Source organism: Cervus canadensis, chromosome 14, assembly GCF_019320065.1.
Source record: "Cervus canadensis isolate Bull #8, Minnesota chromosome 14, ASM1932006v1, whole genome shotgun sequence".
Classification (NCBI taxonomy): domain Eukaryota; kingdom Metazoa; phylum Chordata; class Mammalia; order Artiodactyla; family Cervidae; genus Cervus; species Cervus canadensis.
The window spans coordinates 43,862,384-43,883,803 of record NC_057399.1 but is presented as its reverse complement, the minus strand read 5'-3'; the positions used below and the strand labels follow the sequence as shown (position 1 = coordinate 43,883,803).

At 40.0% G+C, this 21,420-nt stretch overlaps 1 protein-coding gene across 12 annotated transcripts in view; it reads left to right on the top strand.

Annotated features, from left to right (window-relative positions):
* The window catches only part of BNC2 (basonuclin 2), a 470,337-nt gene that overhangs the window by 44,600 nt on the left and 404,317 nt on the right, over positions 1-21,420 (top strand). The window lies entirely within an intron of this gene.

Sequence of the window (21,420 nt, the reverse complement as noted above, 5' to 3'; positions counted from 1 at the left end):
ATTACTGATTCCCAAAGAACTTTGTCAGAAGTTTCTTATCACTCTCAACCATTGGCTGTCTTTGTAGATCATCCAGGAATTATTCTTAAGATGCTCACTAATGATTAATGGACTTAAGTGTAACCTACACAGGGGACTACAGAATGGATTCATTTAATCCATTCTGCAAACTAAGATTAATTAGAATCATCTGTAGGCATCTTATAAGGTCACAATTCTAATATAATTTGGTAGAAGCTATTGGGGATTTGAATGAAATTTTTGAAGCTCTTACATAGGGGAAGAAAGGCCTTTAGGGGAAGTCAGTGGAAGTTTTTTTGAGGGGCAGAGTTTTAAGTTATTGCCTGAGCTTTCTTTCCCTGTATAGTCATCTTTCTGGTTAGTAGAAGATCACTCAGGTTATAGTCTCCCTCTTCAAAAAACGAAGAGTTTCTCTGTACCAAATGGCGTTGTACTTACTGAAATAGAGGCAGTCAGACTGTTCTGCTGTGGATTTCGTTTTCCTTAAGATCAGTGTTTCACTTGTGGGACTTCCCTGGAGGCCCAGAGGATAAGACTTTGCTTTTCAATGCAGGGGGTATGGGTTTCATCGCTGGTCTGGGAACTAAGATCCATCCTACAAGCCTTGGGGCCAAAAAAACAAAACATAAAACAGAAGAAATATGGTAACAGATTCAAATAAAGACTTGAAAAATGGTCCACATCAAAAAATCTTGAAAGAATTTCTCTTGTAATTTTTATATGCCATCATAGAACTTTTTGCTAGACAATGTATTTTGACATACAGACTTTACAGCTAGCTATTTTAGGAAAAGAATTTGTTGGTTAGGGAAATCACTGACCAGAATTTAGTAAGAGTGATAAGTAAGAGTTTGCTTCTTAGTGAACTCTTTGGTATGGTTCTTATAAATAAAATGACAAAAACAACTTAGCTGATTCTATTTAGGAAATTCAGCTCAATTTTATACTATGAAGAAGTATAAATAAGAAGTATAAATAATTTGATAACTTAGAGGAGAGGGCTAATGTGATTTTATTCACTATGTGGAGGAGAACTTCCCTTGACAAGGTAAAGTTATAAGTTTGTGAAACTACCTGACCAGTTATAGTCATTTGAAAAGGAGCATGTCTTAAGTTAAATTCATAGTTTTTTTTTTCTGTTCAGAGGGCTTCTGTAACTTTTTTAGCTTGAAATATATGTATTTAAATTTCCTGAATAGTTTTGATGTTAGAATGTTTGGTTGGTTTTTAATGTTCTGCAGAATTGGATATGTTAATTTCTGAGCTAGATTAGTCAGTTTCAGCTAGAGTGTTTCCAGTTACCCAAACCATGTTAATCCTTTTTTACCTACCTGTCACACGTAATAATTAAAAAACAGTTCTTTTGACATGAATTTGCTTCATCTTCTCTGACACATGTGGGTAAATGACAACAACTTTGGTGTTTTTAAAATGTTCCTTGATTCAAGAGCACTGCCTTCAGATAAGCTTCAGGCAGTTTCCCAGTTAAGTTCTTAATGGATTACCATCCCTCTCCATATCTCTCTTCAATATTTTTTTCCCTAAAAGCTCTGTGGTAGGAAACTACCTAGGTCTCCGTGTATTGCTGTGTGAGCCCTACTTTAAATACACCTGGGAATTAAAAAAAAGCTCGAGCCTTTGCATTTAGGCTCACTTGGTTTTGGATAACTGGTCCATGACCATGGGCAAGTTACTTCACTTTTACATTGTAGTTTGTTCTTTTCAAAAATGATAGATAGACCTACTTTGTTTTTTGTGAGGATAAAATGAGATATTATTAGAATATAAAACCTTGTATGGAGCCTGAAAAAAGAAAGTGAAGGTGTTAGCGCTCTCAGCTGCCTTATCTACAATATCCATGTGTCTTGCTCTTTGCAATCCCACTGTAGCCCGCCATGATCCTCTGTCCGTGGAATTCTCCTGGCAAGAATACTGGAGTGGTTAGCCGGTGCCTTCTCCAGACACCGGGATAGAACCTGAATCTCCCACATTGCGGGCAGATTCTTTACCACTGAGCCACCGGGGAAGCCCTGTATGGAGCCTAACTTACAGTAAAGGGAGGCACAGTACTTGATAATTACTAGTATTATCATTTAAATAGGAAGTTGGCTTGAACTTTAAATGGACTCTGAATATTTGCAGAATGGTCTGTGCAAAGTTGCTCTTTGCACATTATATTCATAACACCTCATTTAGCTTGTATCTCAGAAATATAACCTCCCCATGCATTTTTCTTAGTTTACTTTAGTTACCACAGTACTGTTCTGAGAACTGGGGGGAAAATATGGTGATTTAAGTCGAAAATACATGTCTGGGAATTTAACTACATTTTAATACTCTTTTTTTTTTTCTTTTACAAGTTTTGGGGGAAAAAACAACACTTCATGTCACCACTACTACATTTGTGTGTTTACACATACCCGAGGAATCTATCAGTGTAGTCTAAATATCTCAGAGGCCTGCTTTTTGGCGTAAAAGATTCATAAATCAAAGTTGGGAAGTCTTACTGTTTTTAGGCTTTTTATAATAAATACTTTTATTTGAAAGAGTTGTGTTACTTGCTTATTTGATCAAACATCCAGTTCATTTATCAGCATGCTGTTGGAAAGTTGTGGAGTTTTCTTAAAATGTAGGGCATGTATATATGTGAATATTTTTCATGCATTCTTCTACTTCCATCCTTCCTTGGAAGGATGTAAATGACTAGTGAGTGAAGGAGTAATACAGTTAATAGTTTTAGTGGTATATATTGATTGATTTGCAATTATGAGACCATGTGTGTATCAAATATATGCACAAACATATAAAAACATTCTACAGATGATTTTAGTTGGTTTCCTTTTGTGTATCTGTAGAGTTTCTTCAAACTGTGCCTTATTTAATGTAGTGGTAATGCTTGGCATATTGTATTATATTTACATTAATTTAAATTATAATTCCCTTTTAGAGTACAGAGGTAGAGATAAAGGAGGTTTTGACTAATCTCAATTTTATTGTGTAACTTGTTGCAGAGTTGGCAATGAACCCTTCCTTGTCTTTGGATTTGGAGGTTTTCTTTGTTCTAGTACTGTATCCCAAACTCTGCAACTCCTACTCTTTTAGCGCAATCCCGTATAAGCCCTTGCTGTTTACATGTTCTTGTAGAGGTAGCTAAAATACACTGACAGGGCATGCTTTGTATTCATACACCATCTACAGAAAAGAGAGGTAACTATCATTCAAGAAGCCCATAGCTTTTGAATTATTACCCTAATCAGAAATTTTAAAGAAGTTTTTCTCTCTGCTGGATTACATGTAAGCAATATTAAGTTATTAAGGCAAAAAAATACCTGTAGCCACTGCTCCCCGAACCCCCCCGCCCCCGACCCCAACAGGATCTAGAGTATAAAAGTAAGCTTGAAATTTCTGAGGCCTACAGATCCTGTTGCTGTATTATCTTTTCTACTGAAATCCTTTTCTGTGCTCGTTGCTCTAGTCTGGGGCTTTTCCACTGCCATTTGGTGTTTGGGGCTTCCCTGGTGACTCAGATGGTAAAAAAAAAAATCCACCTGCAGTGTGGGAGACCTGGGTTCAATTCCTGGATTGGGAAGATCCCCTGGAGGAGGGCATGGCAACCCACTCCAGTATTCTTGCCTGGAGAACCCCCATGGACAGAGGAGCCTGGCAGGCTCCGGCAAAGAGTCAGACACGACTGAGCGAATAAACACACACATTTGGTGTTTGAGTTCATCAGTTGAGTGCCACCCCACAAACACTGCAGTGTTAGTGTTTTCATCTCTGCCCCTTGATATATTTGGGCCATTTTAGTGTCATTTGAGTACTTGCTTTGTCAACTTCCAAAAATACCAGTTGTATGTATAATCTGTATTTGTGAGAAGTAGTTCTCTTTCAGGTCCTCATTCTTAGTGACGACCCCCAAGCCTAATATGCAGACAGCCATCACGGTGGGACAAAAGATGACACGCTCTGAAAGTCCTTTGCCACTTGGGAATTGCCATTTCTTTGATGGATTTTAATGAAAGTAGAGGCTTTGTTAAAAAGCTGGGGTATGGAGCCAGATAAAGCTATCATTTGAATCTTGGTTCTTTGACTTCGTAGAAGTATGACTTTGGGCAAACTTTTAACTTTCTGGGCCTTCTTATACAATTTTAGGGATTAAAAAACACATACCTCAAGGAGTTGTTGAAATTAAATGAGATAATACTTGCAGAGTGCCTGATACGATGCCCACTGGTATACAACCTATAGATAGCCATAATACTATGTTTAATCCTTGAGTTTCTATGGATATTGGCTTGGACTTCATATCTCTTATCAGTGACTCTGTTTATACTCGCTGACATTTTTGGACTCTTTTCTAGCCGGACATCATTTCTGCTGCTATGGAAGAGTTTATTAAAAACCATGACACATATTTCTAACTAGTATTTTTATTTTCTGTTTTAAATAGACATACTTGTACTGTATACAGTATCATACTATTGTACTGACTGAAATCTGACCATTATCTCTGCTCAATTATTTGCTTTTTTTCTTGAGAATTTGTTGTACAGGTAGCTTACAGAATTTTAAAAATGCAGACACAGAAGGTTGAGTTAATGTCACTTCTTAATTCTTGACACACTTTTCTCATTGATCCATAGAATGACCTTCTTTTTGTTCATTTGTTTTGATTAAAATATTTGAATTTAGTTTTCTGTTGGGGATAAGCAATTAAGGAACTTTTTCTTTATTGGGCTGTGCTGGGTCTTCGATGCTGTGTGAGGGCTTTCACTAGTTGCAGTGAGTGGGAGCTACTCTCTAGTTGCCGTGTGCAGGCTTCTCATGCAGTGGCTTCTCTTGTTGTGGGGCATGGACTTTAGGGTGCGTGGACTTCAGTAGTGTCAGCCCACAGGCTCTAGAGTACAGGCTCGGTAGTTGTGGCACATGGGCTTAGTTGCCCTGCTGTAACAGGTAGAATCTTCCTGGACCAGGGACCAAACCTGTGTTCCCTTCATTGGCAGGCAGATTCTTTATCACTGGACACCAGGGTAGCCTGAAACTTTGTTTTTCTAATGCCAAGAATCTGAGGTCAAGTGAAGCCAGAATATATCATCATATGTTGTTCACTCGCTGAGTTGTGTCCAGCTCTTTGCAACCCCGTGGACTGTAGCACGAGAGGCTTCCCTGTTCTTCACTGTCTCCTGGAGTCAGCTCAAATTCATGTCCATTGAGTCAATGATGCCATCCAACCATCTCATCCTCTGTTGCCCCCTGTTCTTCCTGCTCTCAAGTTTTCTCAGCATTGGGGTATTTTCCAATGAGTCAGCTCTTCGCATCAGGTGGCCAAAGGGTTGGAGCTTGGAGCTTCAGCTTCAGCACCAGCAACATGACCTATCACCATGACAGGATGTTAGAAATAGGAGTCACATGCAGGATCCTTTAGTCAGGTACTTCTTAACCTTTTTTTTTTTCTTTTTAGTGTCTCATCCTTTCAAATTAACTATAAAATTTGAAACTTCACTCTCTTAAAAATCACAAGTCTAGCCAGAACTTCTCAGACGATTGAGGAAATTGAGGCCCAGAGAGGTAGGGTCACAGTAGTACTCACCATAAAGATGGCAGTCACTTTGGGACCATTTGTGAGGAATCACAATCTCCAGTGGTACCCAGGCTCACACGGCTCATTGTGGACTCCTGTTAGAGTGTTCTCTTCAGTCTCATATTGACTCTCCTGAGCCCTTTTTCCTTCCTTATTTTTTTCATTTTTATAATTGCATACTTACCCATTTCTTCTGGTTATTTCACATTGCGTTAAGTTTGGTTCCTTTTCAGGACCTAGTCTCCCCTAGTCTTGCCTTTTTGGGTGACAGTTAGGTTGGCATCAGATGAATAACCCAATAATAAATATGAATCATGCATGCAGCAAAACAGTAAGGCAAGTGACCTGTCATCATGCTCTTAAAAATGGATATTATTCAGGACTGGTTTATTTTTTGAGGAATTTTTGCTTTCAATCTCTGACACTAAAAAAGAAGTAAATCTGATTCCATAAAGGTAGAAATTAAAGCAAATATGTTGCCAATGGCCAACTCAGAGCCTGGCACACAGGGAGTCCTCGGTGAATGCCTGTCAAGTGAATATAAGCCTCCACAGGAGCAGGAGCTATAAATCCTGGGGCTGCTCCTGTTGGGGAGCCGGTTCTCAGATTTGTGTAAGGCACCATGAACTGTCCTCGGGAAGGGAGGGGAATGAATGAGTGTTTGTGAAACACTTCTCGGTGCGCCAGGTGTTTCCATCACACTGCTAAATTTATCCCCACAACAGCTTTCTGGGTTTGTGCCTCTTCATTCTTCTCATTTTTTGGATGAAAGAGTGGGAACTCAAAATGTTTAAATGACTTGCTTGAAATGTTTGAATTTGAATTAGGATCTTTCTGACTCCAAAGCCTTATACTTTGCAGACATCATTAGCACAGCAAGAAGAGTTACTGCCTGTACTGTCTTTATCATCTTTATCATTGTTGTTGTAGTTGCCTGTATATAGAGTTTTTTGTCATTTAAAATAGTTATTTATTTGGGTGTGTTGGGTCTTAGTTGCGGCATGTGGGGGCTTCGTTTTTGGCACACGGGATCTTTCAGCTGTGGCATGTGGGATCTAATTCCCTGACCAAGGATCGAACCTGGCCCCCCTGCATTGGGAGCACAGTCTTAGCTACTGAACCACCAGGGAAGTCCCGAGTTTATTGAAGTTGTCCTCACATAGCAGCCACCTGCTTCCAAAGAGTGTTAGCCACTAGTGAGTGGTTCAAGTGGCCAGTCTGTAGGGCCTCCTGTTCCTCGCACACCACTCTGCTTCGTGTGCGGACAGATGATTACTTGGGTAGGTAGTTCCCCGAGTTCTCTTCCATCTACCCACATGAAAAAGACTTTCTAGTTGGGATCTGCTGCTCTGCCTATGTGGCTTCTATGTCTTAGATGGAAAAGCGGACTAGAATGCAGAAGACTTCCCTACATGGAAAGGTGGCTGCTTCCCCACCCTCTCCATTTCCCTTGTCGGTTGCTAGAGAGGTCGGCAGTGACACGAGATCACTTCCAGAGTTTGGGGAGTCCTGGATGGTTGGCAGATGAGATCATTTGATTCTAGTGAAACTTCCCAGCTGCCCTGAATTTAGTCTTCCAGAGCACCATCCTTTTATTACTAGATTGAATTGTAGGATAAGAGAAGTGCTTTGAGCATCTTTAGACCACACATGTAACACTACAGCATACTTCAGCCTGAGAATTTGGAGTGGGGCCTCTTAGGAACAAAAAAAGTACATGCACATTACCTGTATATGTGTGTGTGTGTGTGTATCTATTTAGTCTTGAGATTCATTGCTTGATGAAAGTGCCATTAATTTCTCAATTTTTCTTAGCTTATGCATACAGCGGTCATTCTTAATTGCTTAATACTTCTTTTGGGCATTTATTTGACCTGTAACTTTTTTCTTGACTTTTCTTTCTGCTCTCATTACTGTACTTTGAAAATCTTTATGGAAAGCATTTGAGAAAAATGAAGGTGTGTCTAGAACAAAATCAGTTGAATCAGGGAAGGCTGCCCAGGTTGGCATTTAATGGGGGTAGGTCTGGCACTGTGAAGGGCACTCAGTTGTGTCTGACTCTTTGCGACCCCATGGACTATTCCAAGTCCTTGGAATTCTCCAGGCTAGAATACTGGAGTGGGTAGCCTTTCCCTTCTCTAGGGCATCGAATCCCCTAGAGATCCCCTGGAATCCCCTTTTCCCAATCCAGGGATCGAACCCAGGTCTCCTGCATTGCAGGCAGATTCTTTACCAGCTGAGCCACCCAGATGTGTTCATATTTTCTACTGCATACTTCTGTACACACCTGAACCTCTGCATTGAGGTTCATTGCCTTAATCCTGCGGCGGTGGTGTGAAGAATGCCTAGATTTCCCGAACAAATTAGGTAAGGGGGTTAATCAGAGTCAACACTGGGTAAAAGGAGGTCTTAGCGGAAGTGCCTAAGTATTGTTCAAACACAGGGGATAAATGTGTTCTGCTTTACTTGGCCAGAACAATGTCTCAAGCTGGTGATTAGGCTCTACTCCAGGTTTAACCTCAGGCAAAATTTATGCAGCTCTACTACTGTGTGTCAGGTAATTAAAGGGGAAATATTTGCTTAAAGTAGAGTGTTTTTTAATTAAACATAAAAAAATGCAAAGGGAAGTTGGCAGTAGGGAAAATGTTTTTAACTTTTCCTCTAAAACACTGAGAACTTCAAGGAGAAGGCCAATGTCGGATGTTTTAGTCATGGCTATTTGATAAGTCTGTGCAGAGCATTATTCAGCTGTGCTGGAATTCTGAAATTCTTCTTCTGTCTTTGCATTGAAGAACTTGGAGGTGTTAGGGTTATTCTGTCTTAGTTGAAACATAATGCCCGTTGCCGTTTTCTGCTAACCACTAATGATTCACTTGATAGAGAAGGAGTTCTTTAATTTAAAATAAGAGCCATTTATAAGCCTAGTAGATAATAGTGCAGATCTTGATGTGGGAAGCACATCTATAGCAGGAAGTTTGTAGGCTGAAAAAAAAAGGGGGAGGGATTAAAAACGTCTTACTATGATGATTAACTAGCATGCTGGTTGGATTATGTTACATCCAAAGTTTCTGTTAATGGTTCCACCACTCTGCTCATCACTAAGGGTTGAAACTCCATCAGCTTTGATTAACTCTAGACTCCAGACCTTAAGGATTCTGCATCCACTAAGCCTCATCCTTACTATCTGTTTTAAAATAGACTGTGACCATGACAGTTTCCTGCCTAGGTCATTTTAACAACATCCTCGCCCACTTTTCCTATCTGATCTTCCTTGTTGCTGTCCATCTTGCCCAGTGTAACTAGAATAATTTTACTTGAGGCTTAGTTTTGATCATGGTACTCAGTTTCTTCAGGCTTTGCATAAAATTTGAGTTTTTCCCCGCCACGGCCCTTGGACAACTTCAGCACCACATCTGACAATTGTTTTTCCTACATATACTCTGCACTCCTAAAGATTTCCCTGTTGGTTCAGATGGTAAAGAATCTGTCTGCAATGCAGGAGACCCTGGTTTAATCTCTGGGTCGGGAAGATTCCCCGAAGAAGGGCATGGCAATCCACTCCAGTATTCTTGCCTGGAGAATCCCATGGACAGAAGACCTGGCAGGCTACAGTCCATGGGGTCGCAGAGAGTCAGAAATGACTGAGTGAATAACACTTTGGCTTTGTACTCCAGCCAATTTTGAACAGTTTTAGCCGTTCTTTCAACACCCTTCTGCAGGTCATTTCTCCCACCGCCGTTCCTGTGCCCTTGGCTCTAGGCTCCTAACTAATTCCTTTTTATTTTTTAAAATTGAAGTTTCATTGATTTACAATGTTGTATTAGTTTTAGGTGTATAGCAAAGTGATTCAGATGTAAATATATATCTATTCTTTTTCAGATTATTTTCCACGATAGGTTATTACAAAATTTTGAGTATAGTTCCCTGTGCTATATGGCAGGAGCTTGTTGGTCATCTATTTTATTTTTAACAGTATATACATGTTAGTTCCAAACTCCTAATTTATCCCTGCTCCCTTCTAGTAGTCATGTTTGTTTTCTGTGTCTGTCAGTCCATTTCTATTTTGTATATAAGTTCATTTGTATCATTTAAAAAATTAATTTTAAAAATTATTATTTAATTAATTTGTTTGGCCACACTCTACAACATGTGGGATCTTAGCTCCCCAACCAGGCATTGAATCAGCTCCTCCTGGTGTGGAAGTACAGAGTTTTAATTGATGGACCATTAGGGAAATCCTTGTATCTTTTTTTTTTTTTTTTTAAGATTCCTCATATAAGTGATATCATATGATATTTGTCCTTCTCTGTGACTTACTTCACTTAAGTATCTCTAGGTCCATCCACATTGCTGCAAATTGCATTATTTCATTCTTTTTATGGGCTTCCCTGGTAGCTCAACTGGTAAAGAATCTGGTCCATCCACATTACTGCAAATGGCATTATTTCACTTTTTTGTGGCTGAGTAATATTCCATTATATCTATATGTACCACATTTTCTTTATCCATTCATCTGTCGAAGGACATTTAGGTTGCTTCTGTCTTGGCTATTGGAATAGTGCTGTGGTGAATATTGGGGTGCATGTATCTTTTCAAATGATGGTTTTCTCCTCATATATACCCAAGAGCAGGATTGTATGGTCATACAGTAGCTCTGTTTTTAGGTTTCTAAAATACCTCCATAAAACTCAGTCAGTAAATGGGCAGAATGTCTAAATACACATTTCTCCAAAGAAGACATACAAATGACCAAAAGGCACATGAAAAGATGTTCAACATTGCTAATTAAAAATAATAATAATTTTTGTTATTATAATAAACAGTAATTCTAATAAATTTTATTATTTTAATAATTTTTTCTAATAAATTTTATTGTTTTATAAAAACTTATTTTTTTATTCTAATAAAAATTATTAGATAAATGCAAATAAAAGCTACAATTAGATTTCACCTCACACTGGTCAGAATGGCTATCATTGAGAAGTCTACAAATAATAAATACTTGAGAGGTGTGGAGAAAAAGGAATCCTCCTACACTGTTGGTGGGAATCTGCTTTCATGAAGGCCTTGCTTGTTCTCATAGTGGACTAAGATTTATCCCTCCAAATTTCCTTTGTACCTCATTATAGCTTGTAGTATAGTAACCTTTGTGGTGGTTTTGTATTCCTTTACTAGATTATGTGCTCCTTTAGAATTAGACCTGTGCACTGGTCACCCTTGCTATTTTCTACCATGTATTACCTTGTGAAGTCATGCTGCCCCTTCTCTAAATGTCTTATATTAATGATGCGGCAGTGTGTAAAATTGGAGTGTTAGCAGTTATCCTCCAGGATCGGTCTTTGGAGCACATCAGAGAATTTATTTGGATATGCAGCTCTGTGTCTGCCATACAGCCGGTAGCCTCTTGATAAATAGTACGGTAGTTGTAGCCAGATGGCCATGTCCACCAGCATGTGATTTTTGAGTCTCTGCTCTTTCAGTTCTTCATCAACAAAATGAAAATAATGGTAGTATTTACTCATAGGATTTTGTGAGGATTAAAGGACTCTGTACATTTAAAGCACTTAGAATAGCACCTGGCAGTTCGTAAGCCTGCATCATCCAGTACAGAAGCCATGAATCTCAACGTGGCTTCTGAGCACTTGAAATGCGGCTGGTCCAAGTTGAGATGTACTGTAAGTATAAAATATCTACTAGAACCTTGGTGTGAAAAATAGAAAGCTAAATATCTCAGTTTTTTAAATTTATTTCATGTTGAAATGATAATTTGATAAGTTTGGGTTAAGGAAACTATATTATTTCATCTTCCCCCACCCAGTTTTATTAAGGTATAATTTGACCTACATCAGTATATGAGTTTAAGGTTTACACCTAATGATGTGATTTACATACATCATGAAGTGATTATCACAGTAAGGTTCGTGAACATTCATCATCTCATGTAGATAACAAATTAAAGAAATAGAAAATATCTTTTTGCTTGTGATAAATGATAACTTAGGATTTACTCTCTTAACAACCTTCCTGTAGGACATACAGAAATGTTAATTATGTTTATCGTGTTATACATTATACCCCTAGCACTTCTTTATCTTATAACTGGGAGTTTGTACCTTTTGACTGCCTTCATCCAAAAAATTAATCTCACCTTTAAAAAAAAACCTACTATGCCTACTAGGAAACTTTAAATTACATGTGTGGTTCACATATGTTTGTCGTCCAGCACTGCTGCATTACTGTGTGACATTGTTAGCTTTTGTTAGCATATTGCTGTTGTTTTTATTTATTTATTTTTTCTTGCACTGGTGGTTTCTGCATACTCCTCCCCTCCTCTTTGTTTCTTTCTCCAGTTAACTACTGGAATTCAGTGATTCTGGGTAAGAAAATTTAGGAAAGAAAGGTGTTATTGGATAAGATAAAGCTTAGGTCAAATAGGGAACAAAGAGGTGAGTAGCTTCTGACCTCGAGTTAAGGAAGACTTGACTCAGCTGCTTCAGAGCCATGTGCTCTGAGTTACTAATGTAATCTTTCTATTTTCTTGGAGATAGAGACTTCCCTCTATTGCTCCCTGTTGCAAGGAGGAAGATCCACGTGGTTGTCATTGTTGGATATCCACTTATAATAATAAAAATAGAAGCTTATTAAAAAAGAAGAAATTAGAATTAAGGATGTAAAAAAAAATTGGTTCATAAAGAATGAGTTTGTTTTTCATTAAGGAAATGAATGTAAAAGAAAACATTTTAAAAGAGCAGAAAGACTTAAAAATACTTGAAAAAGAAAGTGAAAGTCACTCAGTCGTGTCTGACTCTTTGCGACCCCATGAGCTATATGGTTCATGGAGTTCTTCAGCCCAGAATACTGGAGGGGTAGCCTTTGCCTTCTCTAGGGGATCTTCCCAACACAGGGATTGAACCCAGGTCTCTCGCATTACCAGCTGAGCCACAAGGGAAGCAAAAAAAAAAAAAAAAAAGCAACAAAACTTGGTTATCTTAATTCCAAGTAGCCTGCAGCTTTGATGAATTCTTCTTCTCTACAATAACTAGACACTATGACTGTGATTGGTGATCATGGCTGAAGAACTTTCAGACTGCTTGATGTACATTACTTCAAATGATCTTGTAAAATGCACATCTCATAAACTGAAGGCTGGGTTTGGACACATCCCACACTTAGTGTTATCCTTTTTGGCAGTGAATTTGCTGTCAACTTTAGCCATCATAGGCTCATAACTGGCCTGTCATTCCGAGGGTGATATAAGAGTTTGATTTGGGCAGTCTCTTTAAGGAGGTTGGTCAAACAGATGTGTGTAAGTCTTGCTGATTATGTATTCAGCAATTTCCTGGGGTCTTACTTCCCGTTCATTGCTTTTGTTGGTAGCTGGTTCTTGGCACTGAATATTTATACTGTGAGCGATGGGAGTGTGGCAAACTAGATAGAGATAATCATTTGAAGTGCTGGTTTCCTTAGAGATCCTAAGGTACAGTGAGTAGCGTTATCTCTCTGAGTGCCTTAGAACTAATAGGGAACAAAAAGGCACTTGCCAATCCCAGTGGGCAGATGTGGTTTATTTCTCTTGGCAAGTCTTTGTGAGGGCAGAATCACGGTAATGTACAGAAGCCCCTAGCTATTCTGTGGGTGTGGCCATGGGCACATGTTAACTTTTCCTGCTTCTGTTTCAAATAAGAATCTTTGAGCTATTTTTCTTGTTGGAACAGATCTATCTTGTTATTTCAAATACGCTGTTTGAAGTGATGGTCACTTGTTTACCCAAGAAGTAATATGTTACAAAAGAAGGCAGTGTAACTGTGATCTCTGGGTTTGCACGCTGTTTCTGAATAAATATAAATCCAAACTTGGACAATTTAGGTGTGATTTTTTTTTTTTTAATTAGCAAACACAGGTTTATGAAAGAAGTCATCATAGATTTCTTTTAAACAGTAAGCTCCTTTGGGCCTTTGAATATTTGAGTTGCAACATTATTGATCACAACTTCAAGGAAAATGTCTGTTGTGTAAAGCCAGACATGTTTGTTTATCTATGTCAGTAGAGACTTAGGAGGTGCCTGTGTGTAAATGTGTGTGTTTGTGTACATGTGTGTGCTCCCACGCTAGCCCACTAAGTACCAGAATATACACCTCCCTGCTTTCTTTACTTTATAGACAAGGCTAAACATTGCTCATTGCTCTTGCCTGGTACATGTCCACTCTCGTCTCACTGAAAGTGTCAGGGCAACACACAAAATCGTAAATGAGGAGATGGAACAAGTGGGACCAGAAAACATTGTCCACAGCCCAGTGGTCCGTGTCACCATTCTTCTGCTTCTAGCATATATTGCATAATCAGGAGAGACGAGACAAGCCAAATCCTTTTAGTACACCATGTCTGGGGAGGTTATAGATTCCCAGAGGTTCGTTTCCTTTTGCCATTGTAACAGTCTTGATTGTGACAAGGAATCTTGGAAGTCACCTGAGAATGTCATGAAAACCCCATCCCCATTACTGTTGTTTCTGCTGCACACTTTCTGCTTAGGGAGTACATTTCATGTGTTAAAAAAAAAAAAGCATGACTGAGTGAAAGCACCTATGTTCTTTGCATTGAAGTCACATACAAAAATACCTTCCCTTATACAGGTCAACCTAAGCTCTTGCCGTGCAATGGGCTTTATTTATTTGTATGTCTAAAGAGTAATTTTAAAGCAATTAGAAGCTTCTTATGAATGCTTACAATGATCACTTCTTCCTTTTCTTACAGAAATGTCAGACTCAGATTTTTAAGGATCGGAAAATAAAGGCTTTCCTCTGATGTCCATAATGGCAATTATATGGCAAGATTGTTTATATTCTTTGCCTTGTAGATAAAAAGTTATATCAGGATATATTAGCTCATGTGTATTTGTTAGTGTTGCCTTTGTCCTGTTAATTAGCATGTTATTAATTAAAAATGCTTGCTAAGAGAGTTCTGTTTTTGCTGGTTGTGAACTTTTTCAGAAATTACAGCAAAATAAGTATTGTGAATGTTCCAACCAGAATATGTTAGTTTAAAAAAAGAATAAATTTTCTTTGAATCTTTGCAGCTGTAGTTTACTTTCCAGGCATGAGAAATATCTATTTTATTAAGTCCTGCGAGGAATATGTGTCACATACATTTAAGAAAAATCTATTTAAGATGAAAAATTCCAAAAATGACTTCCCCCTGGTGTGAAGTAAAACAAAAGCCCCAACTGCATCTCTGCCTGTGGTAATGACAAACGGCAGGCAGGTGAGGTTCATGGGGATGGTCTCACACCTGCACCACGAGCTTGGGGAACAGCTGGGGCTGGAGCTGGCGTCTGGCCTTGCTTTCTGTTTGATGAGAGACCAGCTCTCAGGCTGAGGGCCCTACACACTTGCAACAGAGTGTTTTTCAAAAGGCAAGGGGGACTGTGGGTGGCTAGTGTTCCCTGATTTTGTGAATCTTTTTCCCTGAGATGGGGAGGTTGAAGAAGCCTCAGCCTACAAACCCAAGCCCTTATATCAATACTGAGCTCTGTCCGCGAAAGGAGTGCCACTTAGGAGCCTCTGAGGTAAAAATCCTTGTCCACTTCAGCCCTAGTTCTGTACAGCCAGGGGGCAGACCGCAAGCCTGCTGAATGGCTCCCGTTCAGTTCAGTTCAGTCACTCAGTCATATCTGACTCTTTGTGACCCCATGGACTACAGCATGCCAGGCTTCCCTGTCCATCACCAACTCCCGGAGTTTACTCAAGCTCATGTCCATCCAACCATCTCATCCTCTGTTGTCTCCTTCTCATCCTGCCTTCGATCTTTCCCAGCATCAGGATCTTTACAAATGAGTCAGTTCTTCGCATCAGGTGGCCAAAGGATTAGAGTTTCAGCTTCAGCATTGGTTCTTCCAATGAATATTCAGGACCGATTTCCTTTAGGATGGACTGGTTGGATCTCCTTGCGTCCAAGGGGCTCTCAAGCGTCTTCTCCAACACCACAGTTCAAAAGCATCAATTCTTTGGAGCTCAGCTTTCTTTATAGTCCAACTCGCACATCCATACATGACTACTGGAAAAACCATAGCTTTAACTAAATGGACCTTTGTTGGTAAAGTAACGTCTCTGCTTTTTAATATGCTGTCTAGGTTGGTCATAGCTTTTCTTCCAAGGAGTAAGCGTCTTTTAATTTCACGGCTGAAGTCACCATCTGGAGTGATTTTGGAGCCCCCCAAAATAAAAGACTGTCACTGTTTCCACTGTTTTCCCATGAAGTGATAGGACCAGATGCCATAATCTTAGTTTTCTGAATGTTGAGTTTTAAGCCAACTTTTTCAACTCTCCTCTTTCACTTTCATCGAGAGGCTCTTTAGTTCTTCTTCGCTTTCTGCCATAAGTGTGGTGTCATCTGCATATCTGAGGTTGTTGATATTTCTACTGGCAATCTTATTTCCAGCTTGTGCTTCATCCAGTTTAGAGTTTCTCATGTTGTACTCTGCATATAAATTAAATAAGCAGGGAGACAGTGTACAGCCTTGATGTACTCATTCCTGATTTGGAACCAGTCTGTTGTTCCATGTCCAGTTCTAACTGTTGCTTCTTGACCTGCATACAGATTTCTCAGGAGGCAGGTCAGGTGGTCTGGTATTCCTATCTCTTGAAGAATTTTCCATGGTTTGTTGTGATCCACACAGTCAAAGGCTTTAGCGTAATCAATAAAGCAGAAGTAGGTGTTTTTCTGGAACTCTCTTGCTTTTCTGATGATCCAGCGGATATTGGCAGTTTGATCTCTGGTTCCTCTGCCTTTTCTAAATCCAGCTTGAACATCTGAAAGTTCACTGTTCACTTACTATTGAACACTGGCTTGGAGAATTTTGAGCATTACTTTTTCTTGTGAGATGAGTGCAATTGTGCAGTAGTTTGAACATTCTTTGGCATTGCCTTTCTTTGGGATTGGAAAGAAAACTGACCTTTTACAGTCCTGTGGCTACTGCTGAGTTTTCCCAATTTGCTGGCATGGTGAGTGTAGCACTTTCACAGCATCATCTTTTAGGATTTGAAATAGCACAACTGGAATTCCATCACCTCCACTAGCTTTGTTCGTAGTGATGCTTCCTAAGACCTACTTGGCTTCGCATTCTGGGATGTCTAGCTCTAGGTGAGTGATCACACCATTGTGGTTATCTGGGTCATGAAGATCTTTTCTGTACAGTTCTTCTGTGTATTCTTGCCACCTCTTCTCAATATCTTCTGCTTCTATTAGGTCCATGTCATTGCTATCCTTTATTGTGCCCATCTTTGCATGAAATGTTCTCTTGGTATCTCTAATTTGAAGAGATCTCTAGTCTTTCCCATTCTATTTTTTCCCTTTATATCTTTGCACTGATCACTGAGGAAGGCTTTCTTATCTCTCCTTGGTATTCTTTGGAACTCTGCATTCAAGTGGGTATATCTTTCCTTTTCTCCTTTGCCTTTCACAAATGGCTGAATGGCTCCTTCCCCCACCAATTCCCCTGGAACTGCTCAGTGGAACTCCAGAGTAGCTGAAGGCATTTATGGGCAGGCAAGACCCTTCCTGGTACACCATTCAGAGCTGACTGCTGCTGATGGCATGTGTGTGTTGATTTTAATGATATATTTTATTCTTATTTATTTATTTATGGCTGCACTTGGTCTTTGTTACTACACCCAGGCTTTCTCTAGTTGAGGCCAGTGGGGGCTGCCCTTCTTTGCACTGTGAGGGGCTTCTCATTGAGGTGCCCTCTACTGTTGCAGAGCAGGGGCCCTAGAGGACGTGGGTTTCAGTACTTGTGGCGCATAGGCTTAGTTGCCCTACAGTATGTGGAATCTTCCCAGACCAGGGATCGAACTGGTGCCCCCTGCATTGGCAGGCAGATTCTTAACCACTGGACCACTAGAAGTGCTGGTGGCATTTTTTGATTTAATTCTTTTTCACACTTCCAAAAAGAAAAGCTATCCATCCAACTGGTCAGTCTTATCCTATGTATCTATATGTGAAGGGGAAAGTCACGGTTGATTTTAGTTTGAGACCTCCATCCTGTCGTCTCACCCAGCTTGGGGAAGGTTCATAGAAACTACAAGGGTCACCACTATTTGGTGTCTTTGCTCACTCACAGCGCTAAGGCCAGATGTTTCCTTCTTCATCTGACCACGTGTTCTTTTCTTCCACTGGTGCTATGGTGGCAGATGCCTTCAGGAAGTGCCTCCATTATATAGTTTCCCAGGGACACTGACTGGAAATGCTTTGCATTCTTGCTGTCTTAAGATGGGTTCCTTTTTTCTCCCCTTAAACTTACTTATTTAGCTGCACTGGGATTTCGTTGTGGCATGCAGGATGTAGTTCCCCAACCAGGGATTAAACCCAGGTTCCCTGCATTGGGAGCACAGAGTCCTAACCACTGGACCATGAGGGAAGTCCCTTAAGGTGAGTTCTGATGCCTCACTTATATACCTGGGTATCAATTTCTTGGAAGCCAGAGATCAAGAAGTCAGGTCCAGCCTTTAGATAGGTTTGGTTTGGTGGCCAAACTGAAAGTTTACTGTATATTGTTTGAAAAAGTTTGAGGTTTCTATAAAAGACTGGGGACATTCCATACAACAGTTCAGATTTCTAGCTTCCCTTGAAAAAAATTGAAGTATCTGGGCAGGGTTGTTTTCATTATAGTGGAAGTGTTGCAGGGAGGAAGCCAATTCTGATTCCATGTTGGAAATTGTTTCTGTGACTTGCTTTTTGTTGCTTTTGTTAAAATCATACTTAATAGCTTGCCTCAGAGGACCCTGCCCCTGTGCTTGACTGTAAACTGCAGTGCCTTTGTTCAGCTCATAGAGAATTTGTCCCTACCCACCTGTGAATAGAAGAAATTAACACACTCCTTCCAGAGACTGGCCATTTCCTTGGAGATGTTTTGCAAGACTGAAGACCCTTTCACTTTACTTCCCCACTGCCTCTAACTTTCTATTCCGCCTTTTGATGTTAGTTCCTTGTCACTTCTTTCTTTCTAATCTTTAAAAGACCACCATAAGATAGTTCTTTTGAGGTGCTAGCTTGCCATCTTCTCAGTCTGCTGGCTCCCCATGAAAGTGTCTTCCTTGCCTCAGCAGCTCATCTCTTGTGTTCATTGGCCTGTCGTTGTGGTGAGCAGAGCACACTTGGACTCGGTAACATAACTATGAGGTGTAGAAGCAGATTGTGGCCTCTACCCTTGGAATGATGGCTTTTAAACCTTTCTGACCAGTTATACATGAAACTCTCCTTACCACATGCCATTCATTTTTCAATGTTCTATTTCATGAGCGCACAGACGGTGGAATGCCACTAACATTACTTTGCCATCCACTCTTGCTGGTGACCTGACCTGCAGCTTGAGAAACAGGGGTTTGCATTTGACTGCAGGCTCTGCTTGCCAGGCCCTTCCTCTCCTGCACAAACCTTGGTGATGCTGGCCTCATGGGCGGCTGCAGTTCCCCAGATTCAGTCATTCGTGTGAAACCACACAATTGTCATTCATATGAAACCAGACAGCCCCATAGGGCATCGAATCTGCTGTCCCTCTTTGGCTGTGGTTATCCAGGTGAGAGCTGAAGACAAAGGCAGGGTGAATGTCTCTCTTTGGTCTTGCCATGGCTTTCTTGCCCAACCCCTGCCAAGAAAATGAATAGGGTGCTATGGGCTGCTTTGTGGAAGACCTCCAGGCCTGTCCTACGAATTACATAACACTGGGCCATAGGTACCAGGGACAATTCATATTACAATGGCGTTCTTTTTATAAAGCAAACTAAGTTTTTAACCGTGACTTTAGTGGCTTTACATTTGCATTACAGATTTTTAAGTACTGTCATTAACTGGGATGGGTAAGTAGGCAGGGGGCAGGAAAAGAGTAAAGGGATTTTTAGTTGTCTTCTCTACCTTTATCACTACTCATCAGGACCCTGGCCATCCTAGCATCAATAAGAAATGATAAAGCATCCTTTTATACACTTCAAATTAAACACATATTTAGCTTTTCAAATTGTATTCCTTTAGGATATTGTTAGAGTAGAATTTGAGTCGGAAGATGTGGCTTCTTTTTCTGGCCACACTTTCGCGTTCGTTTTGTGTGGACTTAGGCAAGATTTAGTATACTGGGCTTTGGTTGTCCCAGAAATTAAATGGGTATGATGGAGATAACTCCCACCAGGCCCTGCCTCATTGATTTCTGAGCATCTCATGAGACTGTGTGTGTGTGTGCATGTACACACACATGCAAAAACATAAGCCACTTTGTCTCATTATGGGATGCTGTTTTATTAGGAGATAGAGAATTACATATCACAGCTACTTGACCTGCTGTAGGTATTTTACACTAAGGTGACTCTTTTTCCTTTTCACACCCTTTTGGGGAAGATAGACTCGGTGTGATGACCCATTTCTGTCTTGGATATAGATGACAATTGAAGTCAAGATCTGCACTCCTCACATTACAACACAGTGGGTCTTGGTCTTGCAAACTTCCAATTTGCCATGCGCTCAGTTCAGAAAGGAATTCAGCAGGCATGCTAGCTTCATGTGTTGAAAGCTGGAGCTGAAATAAAAGTGCCGGATACTTTTTCTTATGTCCATAATAGAGACAGAAACCAAACTGAGAGTGTCCTTGCTCCTGAAGCAGAACTCTTTCCGGAAGACTGAAATGGTTGGATTTCTTCAATCAAAGGCATTTAAATTTTTTCATTAAAAAAAAAAAAAGGGGAACACCTTCTCGATGTTTTCAAATCTGTCCTAGTTCCAGTCTGTTAAGTGAGCACACTTAAGTCAACAAAGAGGGGTCCAGCAGGGGGCTTATTTTTAGTTCTTATCTCACTGTCAGCAACCCTTCCTCTGGCCTGCAGCCCCATCACCCACCTGCAGCTCTGAGACAATTCGTGTCTAATGAAGTCTTTGTTCTGACAAAGGACATGTAGACTTTGGCCTTTTAAACCCCAACCAAATAAAGAATCCACTTTAGAATTTGACAAAGTTTTAAAAAGTCACATGGTTATCAATGTTACATCTGATTCCAGTTAGGAATGAACTCTTGTCAGATGGCAAAGGGGATCCTTTTCCATTTGTTTGGACGGTGAGAGGGGAGAGGAGGTGGGGCTTTCTTCTTTGGGGGACATTGAAGTGCGTGAGTCTGTTTTTGGACCGGGAAGGTGAGAGATGTGTGCACCATTATCAGCCTGCTGCCTTGGGCAGGTTGCTTTGAATATCTCTGGGCCTTATAGCCTTAGAGAGGTTTATTATGCCACCCAGGGCCTTTATTGTGGTCACTCTTATTTCCATTTTATGGATGAGACCACCGAGGTTCTCTTGTCCCAGATCCTACAGCTTAGGAAATGGGTCGACTCAGGACTGGAACACAGGTTGATGTGATTCTGGACCTCGACACCTGTTAGCTTCTGTGCCTGTTTGTTTGAAGGAGCCTTCTTGCTAATATCACAGAATTCTGGGCTCTGCTCTTTGTCAAGTAACAAATTATAATGAAAGGAATCAAAGAAGTTATCCTGAAAATGATGGGTAATAAGCACTACAAGAGAGAACTTGCAGCAGTATTTTATTTCTTAATCTATATTTCTTATTTATGTAATTCTACTTGTGCTTGAAAAATTTTAGAGGTGGAATATTGAAATATAACCAACACTTGCCACTGTCAGAAATACAGTCTGAAACTTTTGTTAGCTTATACAATAAGCTATATTCCTTATAGTAGGAAGTTATGGTTATTTGATGCTCATAGAGTTAATTAATATATGTAGCCGTAGCTGCTTTTTCCTGGTTCTGTGCTATATATTATTATTCTTATT